This window comes from Cicer arietinum, chromosome 5, assembly GCF_000331145.2.
Source record: "Cicer arietinum cultivar CDC Frontier isolate Library 1 chromosome 5, Cicar.CDCFrontier_v2.0, whole genome shotgun sequence".
Lineage (NCBI taxonomy): Eukaryota > Viridiplantae > Streptophyta > Magnoliopsida > Fabales > Fabaceae > Cicer > Cicer arietinum.
The window spans coordinates 24,646,333-24,661,395 of NC_021164.2; the positions used below are offsets into that span (position 1 = coordinate 24,646,333).

Here is a 15,063-nt window from a genome sequence, read left to right on the forward strand (position 1 = left end):
ATTATATATATATATATATATATATATATATATATATATTAATTTTAATTTAAGTAACGATTTACTATTTGATATTTCGATTTCAATATTATTCAGAAAAATCAATAATAATTCAGTACACAAAAAAAATTTAAAAACTAAATTAACAAATCAATGAATTAAAACCTTTTTTTAAAGATTTTAGTGGCAAAACTCTCACTCACTAAATACAAAAAAGTGAAATATCGCAAATTAAATTTTTTATTTTAAAAGAGATGATAAATTTCATTATAATGAAGTCATGCAATTGTGAAATTTTGAGTAGCAAAATATCAGATATTTTCACAAATTTTTACTATTTGATAGTCACTTACGTAACAAAATATTTTTATCAGAAAATTTGTAATATATAGCACTCACAAATTTTTTATATAAATGAGACCAGTAATTTATTTATCTATTTTACTAAAAAATAAGATATTTATTTATTCAAATTGGTAGATAACATTGAAAATAACACAAATTTAATGTTGTTAAAACTAAAAATGATAATTTTACGAAGAAACTCATATAAAAAAAGTTAATAACATAAAACGACAACATAACCAAATCATTGAATAAATTTCAATTAAACGAACATCACAACAAAAAGAAAAATTAAGTAATATCACACCAAGATGATGAACAAAAATATTGCATTAAGATGACAATTATTGAAAAATGAAAAGAAAAAAATCAAATCAATATGAAAACTACTTACTTAAATAAAAGAAAAAAATAATATAAAGAGTTATCGTATCCACATGGACTTAAATGATATTATGCCGTTCAAAAATGATTATAATCCTAAATTTAGAAATTTGAGAATAAATTGGTTTTGATTGCATCAAATTGAAATAATGATAAAAATAATTTCTAATAATAGAGAGGTTAAAATGCTGATGGAATTAGATTTCACTAATCACCTTTCTCAAATATTAATCAAACATCATCCTTTCTTTAATGAGATGAGAGTTCAACTCTCTTTCTTAAACATTAACCTCAAATGTTTAACAATGACGGTGGCATTAATTATTGATTTTTTGACAATTGGACCTAAATTTATTCCTAAAATTCATATTCAAATAGATAATTTATCCTTAGATTTAAAGATTATTTCCAATAAATTAAACTTCAAATCAAAAGATCAAGTTACAACAAACATGAAAAACAAAAACAAATCATTGAGATTGATGAATAATTAGAAGATATATATAGCCATTATGTTATGCCAAAATCCTAGTACTTCTAATGTAGGCTAAGCGAATTTTGTCTTGTTTTGGCATTCAAACTTTTTTTTTTGTTCACTCCATTCTTTTTCTACATGAGCAAAACAAATATTAGATGAACTTTTCAATACTTTCTCATGAAATAATCACAACTCCACAACTATAATAAAAATTGGGGTTAAACTAACATTCGTTACCAATTTAAGTCAATAAATGTATTAAATCTACGTCATTTTTAAGTAAAGTTGACACTTATCGATATATGGATAAATTTTTTGTGCGTTCATTTTAAATATATTTGTTTGCCTATTTTTGTTTCTTTACTGTCTTTCACGATTTTGTCTTAAGTCTCAAGTTTCGTCTTAACTCTCTAGTTTTAAATAAAGTAGTTTTGGTAATATGAAGTTTGTGTTATGAGCTAAGTAAAATGTGACTAAAGTATGTAGAAATCATGATTTTACAAGATAAATTTTTATTTTTTAATACAATTATTTTTCTTAGATTCTTAAGAAAGGATACAATAATTTAGAATTTCACCAATAAGTAAATAAATTTTTGCCATAAATTGTTTTAGTCAAAGTTCAAATTCAAATTCAAATTCTCTTAAATACTTAACTAATTAATCACTTGAATTCAAACCATGTTTTTTTTAAAGGAAAATATCACATTCTTATAATCATACAACAAATACTATTTCTGTTAAGATCACATTCATAACATTCTCCATTATGGTTGCGTTATACGTCTAACACGTTGCTCTTGGTCTTGATTCTTTTTGGCAAATATGGAATTGGTAGCTTTCCACTCATAGTAAGTTAATATTAAGGAACAACGACTTATCAGGTGTTTCTCTTTTTCTTTTTTATCTCCTCGTATTTGACTTGTTAAATTTCTTATTTTATTTACCGGTAAAAATAATATAAAAATAACAATCTAAACATTAATAATGATCGATAAGAGTTAAGTTAAATCCTTAATTTTCAATACATACGAGTTTATTTTAAACACATCACAACGTACACGTGACTTTAGAAATAACTTTAAAAATAATTATGATATTATTTAGGTTATATAAAATAATCAGTTTTTCAATAAAACATATCTATATCCATAACCAGTTTCAAAATTCGGATATTTAGACTATAGGTATTTATTTTTTTAACCAATTGTTAATTTGGATTTCCATATATATATATATATATATATCATGAGTAAAATATATTTTTCTTTTATTTTTTCAGAAAAATTTATTATTTGTATTTTTTTATATCAAAATTTCCATAAAAAAGAAATTGAAATTTTCCACAAATTTTTTTTTTTATAAAACAAATCTTGATTTTTTTGAGAAAAGTTTTCAAAAAAATTAAGTTTTTTTCAAACAAAATTTTATAAAAAAAATCGAGATTTTTTTTTTTTATTTTTTCAAAAACATAAATATCAAAAAAAATAATGTTTATAAAACCGGTTATGGATATAACCAGTTTTATAATTGATTTTGTAAAATCAAATTCAATTATATGAAATTGGTTATAAAAATAGGTAATAATAAATAATTTTTATAAAAATGTGGATTGGTTATATAAATATGGTATCCATTAGCAACTTTAGTAATATTCAAACATTTATAATGATTTAACGGTTGTGATTGATTAATTATTTGGTACAACGAATTAGTTTACTTAAAAACTTATTTTATATTGATATTTTTAAATTAGTAATTAAATACATTTTTGAATAAACTAATAAATTAATAGGTCAATGAAATTAAGTATTATCCTTTTAGATTTAAAATGATATTTTAAAGAATATGACTTTATATGACATCATATTTCAATTCTATTTTATTATAATGTATTCAAATATTATAAAAACTAACATACAATAATATAATTAAATTACTAAAAAGTCAATAAATTTAAAATTTAACATGAAATTCAAAATATAATAATAATAACAACAACAACAACCGCAATAAGAAATATTATTAATATATACAAAAGAGTGAGTTTGTTTATCTATTGAGTCATCGATCATTTATATTCATTTATATATATATATATATATATATATATATATATATATATATATATGTATATATTGTAATGTTGTAATTTGAATAATATTATTTTGCAACTTTAGAGATTTAATTCTGTCTTTAATTTTTTTTAAATGTAGAATTGGTACATGCAATTTTTTTTCCATTTAAGTATTCCTTCTAATAATATAGTTGTTAAATAGTTATACATTTCTTTATTATTAAAGTTGTATATTTAACTATAATATGTTTTCGTTTTAAATGATTTATATTAGTTTTGAAGCAAATTTTATTAATAATGTACTTTTTGATATTTTCAATTTTATATGTTTATCGTAATTCTATCAATTTCACTGTCAAATTAAGCATGCACTAAATGATATTATGTACCTTGTCGTGTATTATAACATTCATTAATGAATGATATTTTGATAAAAACAATGTTCATAATAGTATTCAAAATATCAAAATAATACTTCATGTGTGCAAATATAGCTAGGTGATATATGGAAGGAAGACTATATTAAACAAAATATAAATTTCTTAAGATTCAAAAATCTTAAATAATAATAATAGATTTTATATAATAAAAATGTTAGTTAATCAAAATTGTCAAGCCCAATGAAAATTCAATACATAATGTAACCAAGTTTTATAGTTATAGTATTTTGGATGAAAAAATTTCAATTATTTTAACTGATGTTTCATCTTAATAATTAGAATGTGAAATGAAATTTTCAAATAATTATTTGACATAGTCAAGAAACTTCAAGAGTTGGTTACAAAAAATTATAAATAAGAGTTTGTGGATGTTTAAAACATAGAAGGTTTCAAGTGAATAGTGAAATGGTTAAAATTAGTGAAATAGTTAAAAGTTATTCATTTCAGAATATTTAATATTATTCATTTTTATGTTGTTTCAATTATGATTTGAATTTTTTTAATTATAAAAAGAAAAAAAAAATGCTATGAGAGACACATTCATTATTAAAGAGAAAAAAATCACCTCCTATGCAATGATAGTTATATATGATTTTCAACAATAATTGACAATAGAAGAACAATATTATTGAAGTATATGTAAATTGAAATTGTGTCACACAAATGGGTGTGGCTTGGTTGCATATCATAATGTCTTTCATTGGTATGTGACTTGAACCAAATGCAAAAGGGTGGTTGAAAATTATTGGATAAATATTTGTGTATATGTAGTGGAACTTCCATTGTTATGCTTTAAAGATATTGAATGTTTTGTTATTTATTTATTTTTTTTGTGAGTTGCAGAAATGAAATATTTGATGAGTAATCAAAATCTTTGTAGTACCCTAATTTTGTCCATTTTGAAAACAAATATAAGAAGGAAATATGTATTTAAAAAAGGAAATAAAAATAATTACAATAAATAATTTCATTATATATTAAATTTACAATTTCAAATCTAATTAGAGTTTTAAAACCAAATCAAATTACAAACTAAAATAAAGGCAAAAATAAATTACAATAAAATTTAAATCAGATCAAGCCAGCCTTGCTATGTTGACTTTGTTCACTGCCAAACTCTGCCATGTTGATGATGACTGCCATTGATGCACAAGCCATGCTTATGGGTACATCTGTTCCTGTTTTAACTGAATTGAGAAACATAAAAACATAATTTTTTAAATCAGTCTTGGTACACATTGTGCAGAACAAAGAGACAACCTTTAGAGTTTAAAAAAAGAAACTAAAAGACAAATTAAAGCTCAGCAATAGAACAGATCAAAGCAAGTAAATCAAAATCATGAATGCATCAGAGGTGTAGAAAAAACGCAGATGATGAGCAAAGGAAAAAAACATCAAACAGGAAATAGATAGAACAGAGACACAGCCAAGAAAACAACTAATCAGATAAAAAAACTCTATAAATACATCTGTTTTTTTTACAAAGAAGGAGAGACATTTTTTTTGAGGAGGAGAAATCCGAGATTAATATTGATGAAAAACACATAAAAAGAAAGAGAAGAAGAAGAAACAGAAAGCATCACCGTTGTTTCAACTTCCACCGCGAACCACCGTCTCTGTCTTCATCGGTATTTGAAAAGGCATGTATCTTCTCATTACCTTCATGTTTGCTGCTTAGATTGGAAGCTAAAATTCTCTGAGTTGTTAAAACACAAGTTGTACTACTTGGTTGTTTTGAAACTCAATTTAAAAATTGTGAACAATAAATTTTTTTTAAAGGATTAAATTAGATGTGACATCTTCTTTATCCCGTGAGTTTTGGGACACAAGTTGTACAACTTGATCGTCTTAAAACTCGTATTTTAAAGTATTTATTGAAATCAAACTCTTTTATTTTTTCTATTTTTTGTCCAAACTTTATTTTATAACAAAACCCACTTTTGTTAAACAAAATCAACACATCAACATTTTCTAACTAAGAACTACGTAGCTTTGATTTCTCCAGCGCACCTGGAGATACGTAGGAGCAAGATCACATTCTTGTCAAGCACATAAATAAAAATTTCTTTTTTTTGTCCCTTATTTGTTAAGTACATATTTATTTCAAAATTATATTTTAAATAGTAATAATTGTTATTCATATTCAATAATAAAGAAAAATAAATATACTTAAGTTTAAATTAATCTTGCACAATTAATTATAGGTAACCGTTTTTAACGGATGTCGTAGGGTGCTAATACCTTCCCTACGCATAATCGACTCCCGAACTCAAAATTTGGTTTCAAAGACCATTTTCTTTTATTTGTAATTTTTTAAGGGTTTCCCAATATTTTCCCTATTTAAAAATAAATTTTGGTGGCGACTCCATTGAATTCGAGAAATACTCGAAATTTTAGGCCGCGACAATCTTTAAGTGTATTGATAGGTAATTGAGTGACAAAATAGAGTTGAAAATGTAAAATTTATTCAATAATTGTACTTTGATGGGAAAGTAAAAACGTTTACATTACATATTGGTGAGACAAAATAGAATGAAAGTAGAAGATAAAAGAAATTATATACTTTAAAAGTGTCACATCAAAAAATATGAGTTGACAAATAATGAAGTATGTTGCAAAAATAAAGATGAATATTAGCATGACTCGTTTTAATGTGTTATAATATAAAAGGTATTGTTATAAAACAAATTCCAACTATATGGTATGGAATGCAACAATTAATTGAGAGAAAAGTCACAATAAATAAATTACCCGTGAAATATTTACATTTAAAAAAAAAACTTGAATAAATGAAATAAAAAAGGAAGAAAATATATCTACACAATAGCGCTTCTATATTTCTATGATCTTTTTCTTTTAACCAATTTTAACATGTACTACTACTTTAACACTCTTATATCTAAAACTTTTTGCTATCAATAATCATTTATATAAAAAGAAAAATATGGCAATCATTGAAGTTTCACGATCTATATAACTCCAAAAATAAAGAGTGTTTAAAATTCTATGTGAGATTTTTTTAACAACTATCATATATATATTAAAGGTGGTCATATAGTAGTTATTTTGTAATCTTGTATTTTAGTTATTGTGTTGCTTGCTAACATTTTATGTTATTTTAAGTCTCTATTAGTTATTTTCTTGCTTGTAAGTATTTCATGATAAAATATAGGCTAAATACCACTCGTTATCTCTTAACTTAATTTCAGTTAACGTTTTAGTTTTTTATCTTTGTTTTTTCTTCTCGATTTGATCCTTTATTTTAATGTTAAGTGACAATTTGATATTTTAAGTTTTAAAATGTCAACAATGTTATCCTTATTTTTTGCAAAAATTAAAAAAATTCATAAAAATTTCAAACAAAACTCATAAAACTAATTATAATCCTCAATATAATGTAATTTCATCAAATTTATAACTTAAATCTTTAAATAGACTCCTATTTTCATCTCCAACAACATCAAATAAAGAATAAAAAATATGAGTTTATTTGAAGATTTGAGTTACGAATTTGATTTAATTTGTTTTATATTACAAAATATAATTAATTTTATGAGTTTTGTTTGAAAATTTTGATGAATTTTTGTAAAAGAAAGGAACATTATTGACGTTTTAAAACATAAAAGATCAAATTGTCACTTAAAATTAAAATAAAGGACTAAATCGGGAAGAAAAAAAAAGATAAATGACTAAAACGTTAACTGAAATTAAGTTAAGGGACCACGAGTGGTATTTAGCCTAAAATATATATATTTGATGTTTATTGTATGTATATATTTGATGCTAAAACAATAATGAAAATATATTATGTTTTATTTTTTAAATAAAGTATAAGAAAATATGATTTTAAAAAAGATTTAAAAATAAAAAAATTTAAGTAAACCAGGACCTAATCCAAACCAAAATATAAGCGGTTTGACCCAAACCGATCCAATGTTAAAAATAATAATTTATTTTTCAGACTCAAACCAAAATCTCCTATATAGTTTAGGTACTGATTTTGACCAAATTCGACCCAATTCGACCCATACATCAAAAGAAAAGGAATAACTAAGGATGAGTTTGGTAAAATTAAATAGGGAAGAAGTTGGAAGTGATTTTGGTTGAGGAAAATATGTGTTTGAAAAGGGAATAGAGAATGTTAAGATTGTGTGGTTAGCTATAAGAGAATGGGATTTGCGTGTGTTAATTAGGGATGCAAAATGAAGCAACACATTTATTTTGTCCATGACCTAAAATAGTTGATGTAATGTGCTTTTGAAATAAGAAATGATGCATACATAGGGATGGGGCTTTGGCTTGCTTCTCAGTTTCAATTGTCTTTGATAAGTTAGCTTCTTTTTTTGCCTTCTCATTATGATCTAAGAGACTTAGTTGAAGCTACCATGTTTAAGGCCAATTTAAGATTAACTTGTACGAAGTTAATAGATATTTTCAGTTAATTTTTTCAATTGAGTTAAACTAAATTTGCAATTCTTAAACTTATAAAAAAAAGTGCACATAAATTTATAGGAATTTATTTGATTAGCTTTTATCGAAAGACGCAAGTCTCACGTTGATTTAAGATTTTAGGCATAAAAATTTTGGACGGACGAAAAAAAGTCTAAAAAACTTCAATTTAATTTAGAATATATAATATGATAGATTAATTATAGATATTCACTTAATTCAGTTGATCAAAATAAATGATGCCGAGATATAAATTTGAATGTAGACAAACTTTATTCTTTTAAATTTTTTTATAAGTCTTGTATTATTTTTATATTTAAAAAGTTTCAATGTAACATTTTCTTTAAACTTTTAAATATGTTAGATTAGTTCATAATTCAGTCTATCTACTATTTATATTTATGCACAAAATCTAATATTACTGAAAGTGAAAAAATGCATTTGGAAAAATTCAAGAATGTTTAAAACTAGTAAACTTGTGAAAAAGTCGAGATGAAGCTAATTTCAAACTTATACAAAATGTCATTGTGTGTTAAATAATCTTCACAGTACTGTAATAATAACAAGAATTTTTTATTTTCATTTTTCAGTAATGAAATAATTCCTCAAAATCTCATCCAAACACAGCATTCTTTAATTGTTAAAGTATATTTTTTGTTGCCAATTATGACCATCTATATAATTACAATATTCTGTAAATTTTGTTTGAGTTGTCCAGTCCGAACGTTCCCTACATAGATATAATATTAGAATATAAACCGCGTGTTGTGCGGGAATAATTTTTAGTTTTTAAAATTTAATTTTAATTTGATATTTTTTTAAAAGTTTAAATTTGATTTTTTTAGTATATAAATGTATTATTTAACACACACAAAATTTCAATGTTGTAAATTTTTAAATTTATAAGAATAACTGACTATGAAAAAAAAAAAAAATGGAATGAAATCAATTGAAAAGTTTGTAATAAAATATAAATAATTTTCAGTCTAAAAAACATGATTAAAAATATGAGTGATTCTTTGTATGTATTTTATTTTGCCTTAATAATTCAATCATTATAGTTTGATTTCTTCCTATAAAAAACAAAATATGTGTTTTGCAAGTATTGGTTTTTGTATAATGCTTATTTTTATTTTACTTTTTGTCTTGAATGTACTACTATTATTATTATTTTATTAATTAAATGTACTATTATTTCTTATTTCTTATGTTTAGTGTCTCATTTCTATTTGAGTTTTGAAAAACTATTTTTTTCATTAGAGGTGTTATGTCATATGTTTCTATAAAAAAATGTGATTGTATTCTTTTTGAAGACTCTATTCTTGTCGTGTGATAATGATTAGACATACTTGATATAATTGAATATCAGAAATAATGTTGGGAGATGGGAGTGAGATTAAATTGGTAATGTGATTTTTGTCCATTGGTTGATTTTTATTTTATTTTTAAAATGGAGAATTGAGAAATAGTGGAATTTGCTTATTTCTCTCGTAGTTTTTGCATTCGCTCCCCTGTTTTTGTTAATACTAGCTAGTGCTTGATATAAACTTTGGTTTTAAATAAAACTTTATTGGATGGTTACTAGAAATAGGTGTAGCACTAATCAATCTAGAGTTTTGACTGAGATAGGTAAAACTCTTGACGTGATATTTGGATTTAGTCCTGATGTTGTATCTGATTTATCAAAATTGTCATCAAGAAAAATAGCAACCGAAGTTTGTTGAGACAAAATCCCAAATCAATTTTTTTGAGGATAAACAAACAATTAATTAATCACTAATCATGATTCTGATTATGTTGCTATTTAACTTGTGTTTTTAAGTGATCTATTCAAAGATAGATGATCAAATATATTCATACAAAAATCTATGATCTCACCATGAAAGAAATCAAGAACATCATGTCTTACTTGAACTAGAGATTGATTAGAAGAACATTCTGGTTATTCTCTTTTAAAGACAAAATTAAGAAATATCATTCCCTACAGTCCAAACCTCAAGTTAAAGAGTATCAAGAATGCACAAATCAATAGTCAAGCCCAAAACTCGAGCTGAAGACCAAAGGTGCAAAATAGCCTCTATATTGATGACCAGAATGATCTACAGATTGATGAGTTGTGAGCAAGGACGCACACTTTTGCTACTTCCTTTTGTAGAAAGCTAGCTTTGCATGCTTTTGAGTCAAAATATTGATATTTCACAGCTCATTCAATCACTCATCAACATTTTTCATCAAACACAAAACCAAGAACGTTCTGGTTTTATAATCTGAACTAACGACTTGCAGATGTTCAGTAACAACTTTATTAAGTCTTTTTAACCATCTCCTCATCTATAAAAGGAACGTCAAGAAAAAGATAAATGCAAAAGTTTTAAAGGAAACCACTCCAAACTTAAACATTCATACTCAAGCAGAAAAGCTCTTTTCTTAAGCAAAACTTTAGCTCTCTCTCTTATTATATGCAAGGATCGCTTTATTGAGTTCTTGCTACTAATCAATCTCAAAAAAATGTTGAGTGTTGGAACCAAATTGTTTTTAAACTTAGTGTTTTGATAATAACAAAAGTATTTTATTAGAATAATATATTTGACTTCAAAGAGTATGAAAGCAGATTCATGTTTTTGAAGAAAATCTAAAATAAAATTTGATTCAAATTTATAATTGAAGAAAATATAAAATAATATTTGATTCATATTTATAAATTGAAGAAAATCTAAAATAAGATTTGATTCAAATTTATAAATGAGAAAAATCTAAAATAAGATTTGATTCATATTTATAATTGAAGAAAACATTTGACCAAGCTGAAAAGAAGATACAAGAATGTGACATATCATTACAGAAAGAAACTTTATACCAAGAGTAGATCAAAGTGATCCAACATTTGCTGGAAAAAAAAAAGTAGATCGGACAACAAAAGACAAAAGAGAAGGTACTTCTAAACTCTAAGACTCAATTATTTATGTCTTGTGTCTTGAGCAAAGAGGAAAGTGAAAGAGTTGATGAATGCAATACGGTCAAAGAGGTATGGGATACATTACAAACTCATCATGAAGGAACAAGTCATGTCAAAGAAATAAGAATTGATATTGGTGTACGAAAATTTGAACTATTTGAGATGAATGAATGAGAAACTATTGATGAAATGTATTCAAGATTCACAACCATAGTAAATGAAATGTGATCTGTTGGCAAGGCATACTCAGTCCAAGACAGTGTAAGAAAGATTATGAGATGTCTCCCCATCATATTATGACCAATGGTCATAACCATAAGTCAAGCCAAAAATCTCAAGCTATGAATGAAAAAGAGAATGCTCAAGCTATGAATGATGAACTCAGAAATGTCATTCAAAGCTTGTAGGATTGTCATTTCAAAATATCTATAAAAAAATAAAATGAAACCACATAGAAAAAGTGTCAAGAACGTTCTACAACCCAAGATGAAAATGTTCTTCCCAAAATAGAAATTGAGAATTTTAAAAACTTTTTTGTGCCAGAAAGAAAATAAGATAAATGCAAAACGCAATGTTCTTACTGTAATAAAATTTGATATCTTGATTCCACATGTTATTACAAAAAAAGGGATAAAAAATTCAAAGCAAGATGATTTTCCAAAAAGGAAGAACATTCTAGTCTGATATCATAACTTTCTCCAGAACCAATAAGAAAGTGTTCCTATTGTCCAAAGACTGGTCATGTTGAATCAAACTGCTACCTAAGAGAAAATCTATCCTTAAAGAAAAATCTAACCATCAAGGACCCAACACCAAATGAATACTTACGAACTTATTAATATCTAATGCAGGTTGATTTTCAAAATGTCAAGAAAAAGTCGTGATACTTGGACAATGGTTGCTCAAGACATATGATAGGAGATAAACATTGTTTTCTCTCTTTTGTCAAGAAGTATGGAGGTTCTGTAACCTTTGGAAATAATGATCAGTCAAAGATCAAAGGTAAAAGTATTATCGGTAAAGAAAGCTCTACAAAAAATAGTTAATGTTCATCAGCTTCTTCTTGTTCATTTTCTTCTGGTTCTTCCTCTATTTGTTCTGTGATATTTTCTTGAGATGTTTTTAGTGCTATTTCCTTTCCCTTCTTGATTGGTTTGTCTTCTTGTAGCAGTACTTCATGTGCTCTTAAAGTTCCAATTAATTCTTCCAGAGGAAGTAATTCAAGATTCTTGGCTTGGCTTATAGCTATTACCATTGGTCTCCATATGATTGGTAGACACCTCATGATTTTTCTTACTCTTTCTTGAACTGTGTAAGCTTTGCCAAGAGAACGCATTTCATTTACTATTGTTGTGAACCTTGAGTACATTTCATCAATAGTTTCTTCTTCTTGCATTTCGAACATTTCGAATTTCCCTATGCCAATATCTATCCTTGTTTCTTTGACATGGTTTGTTCCTTCATGATGAGTTTGTAGTGTACCCAAAACTTCTTTTGCAGTTGTGCATTCATCTACTCTTTCACTTTCTTTCCTGCTTAAAGCACATGATAAAAATAACTGAGTTGTCCAGTCTGCTTCTTTCTGCATAGTAGAGTTTGAGTCATCTTGATCAACATTGGTATGAAATCTCCATCTGTAATGATGCGCCACATCCCTGTATCTTGAGATTTCAGAAACAGCTGCATCTTATTTTTTTCCAGAAATAGTAATCAGTTCCACCAAAGAATGGTGGTCTGTTCGAAGATCCTCCTTCAATAATGTATTTGACTTTCGACATTTTTTCTTCTAGATCTTTTCTCTAGCACTTGTTAGGTGTTTTTTAATCTTTCTAGAGACCTAGCTCTGATGCCAATTAAAGTAACAATGTCGATTTACAAAAAAAGGGGTTTGAATTGTAAATGCACCTTTTAAAAATTCCTGTTAAAAACTTAAGAAAATAACTCAAGATTGATCTTGGTTGTGAAAACAGAAAACGGAGAGCGTTCTTGGTTTTAACCAGAAAACGGAGAATGATCTTGGTTAGTTAAAATTAGTAATTTTTTTAAAGTTTTTTAACCTGTTAATTAATCAAACTGAAAGTAAACAGATAAGGGAAGAGATACCACACATCGATATATCCTGGTTCACCTAACTTCGGTTACGTCCAGTCCTCACAACTGTGAGATTTTCCATTAAGTGTTTAAAACAAAGAGCCTTCTTGATTTTACAGCACTCAGCACAGATCGACCTGATCTGTTTCAAGCCCTATTCCTTTCCACCCATAAAGCAAATACAATATCTGTCTATCTTGATAGGATTCGTTACAATCTAATCAAACTATAATTAAACTCTTATAGTTTGAGTTTTTACAATAATGATGAGATTGTTTTGATAGAATTTGAGATGTCTCAACTATTGTTTGAGATTTGATTCTTTACAAAGATATCAATAGTAACAACACAATATGGTGTAAAGATTCAGAACTAGTTCTTCTTTGTGAAAATGAAAATTTCAAGTATGTAAATGTGAATGATTTTTGGTAATTAACAGCACTTGATTTTCTGCCTTATTCCTGGATATTGGCCTTCCTTTTATAGGTGTTTAGAAGCATTTAATAATGGTCAAAAAGAGTTGTTGGTAGTGCTCTGTCAGTTTTGGCCAAAACCAATATATGAGATTAAAATAATTCTGCCTTTGAATGATTTAAATCTGTTTTAACTGAGTATGTTACAGCCTTGCTTAAACCTTTGTCTTCTAGGTTAAATGTCTTTGAAGCTTTTCACTTAATCATTGATGATACAACTTCGATCTGGAGCTTTGAATCTGGCCAAAATAGTTTGGAGAATGATTAAAAACCTTTGTAGAAGTAGGAGGATCACTGCAGAAAACATAGATTAATTCTCAATCTGGTTTTGGCAGTTTGATCTTTCTGGAGATTTGATGATCAATATGAAGTTCCTATTGTGATAATTCTGGATGTCTTTGAACAGATCAAGGTTGATTAAACTTTCTTGACAGTTTGGCTGAAGAGTTTCCAAACTGTTTTAACTGGCCTGTTTCGAGTCCTTTTATTTTAATGATTTCAAGAACCTTCTTTTAATGGGATGAAACCTGTTTGTTCCTTGCCATGTACTGATGATCTTAGTATAAAATTTAGAGGCAAAAGCTTTGTTGAAATAGAGGAGATTGATTGGTCAAGATGCTGTGACAATCAGTCTTGAACCTGGAGATCATTCTCCATTTTGTCCAGAATGTTCTTGTTGCTTTGTTTGTTCAGTTTTTCTTTGATATGCTTGATTCCTATATTTGAATTAATTCACTCAAAAGCACAAGTTAAATTAACATAACATTTTAGAATCATAATTAACATCTTTAATTAACCTTTGTTTATTTTCATCAAAACTTTAATTTGAGAGTTTGTTTCAACAATCTCCCCCTTTTTGATGATGACAAACATGTTAATGTAGATTTTAATTTTGATTCTCATATCCAATCTGAAGAGCTTAAGAGCTCCCCCTCAATTAATGCAGTAAGTGATTTTGACATAATTTTAAAAAGCATATAATTTTGACAAAGTTGTTTTCATTAATTGAAAAGAGATACATAATATCAGTTTGCTTTTAAGCATATGTAGAGAATCCTAGATACAAAATGAGTCTAAAAACATATTAAAACTAACTTAATTCTCCCCATTTGTCATACACAAAGGTAAAGGGAAAAGTAACTAAGGTGCGAGAGACAGAGAGGATCCTTTAGATGAGGAGGATTTTCCTGGGTTAGGAACTTGTAGAGGAGGAACAGGAAGAAGTGGAGGTGGTGCGATTCCCATCTTGGGAGCGAGTTGTTCTGTGAACCAAGTTCTCAACAAATTAGTCTCTTGATCTTGTTGAAGCTATCGTGCCATTATGGTCTGTAGAGCAGCTATAATATATGAGTTTGAAGGTTCAGCCATGCG

General features: G+C 26.4%; 1 long non-coding RNA gene across 1 annotated transcript; it reads right to left on the minus strand.

Annotated features, from left to right (window-relative positions):
* Positions 1 to 4,635: 4,635 nt before the first annotated feature.
* On the minus strand, positions 4,636 to 5,418 carry LOC113786595 (uncharacterized). Its single transcript, XR_003472858.2, has 2 exons — positions 5,307 to 5,418; positions 4,636 to 4,910 (listed from the first exon to the last, which is right to left on the minus strand). It is a non-coding gene; the product is annotated as an uncharacterized lncRNA (long non-coding RNA).
* Between the last annotated feature and the right edge of the window lie 9,645 nt (positions 5,419 to 15,063).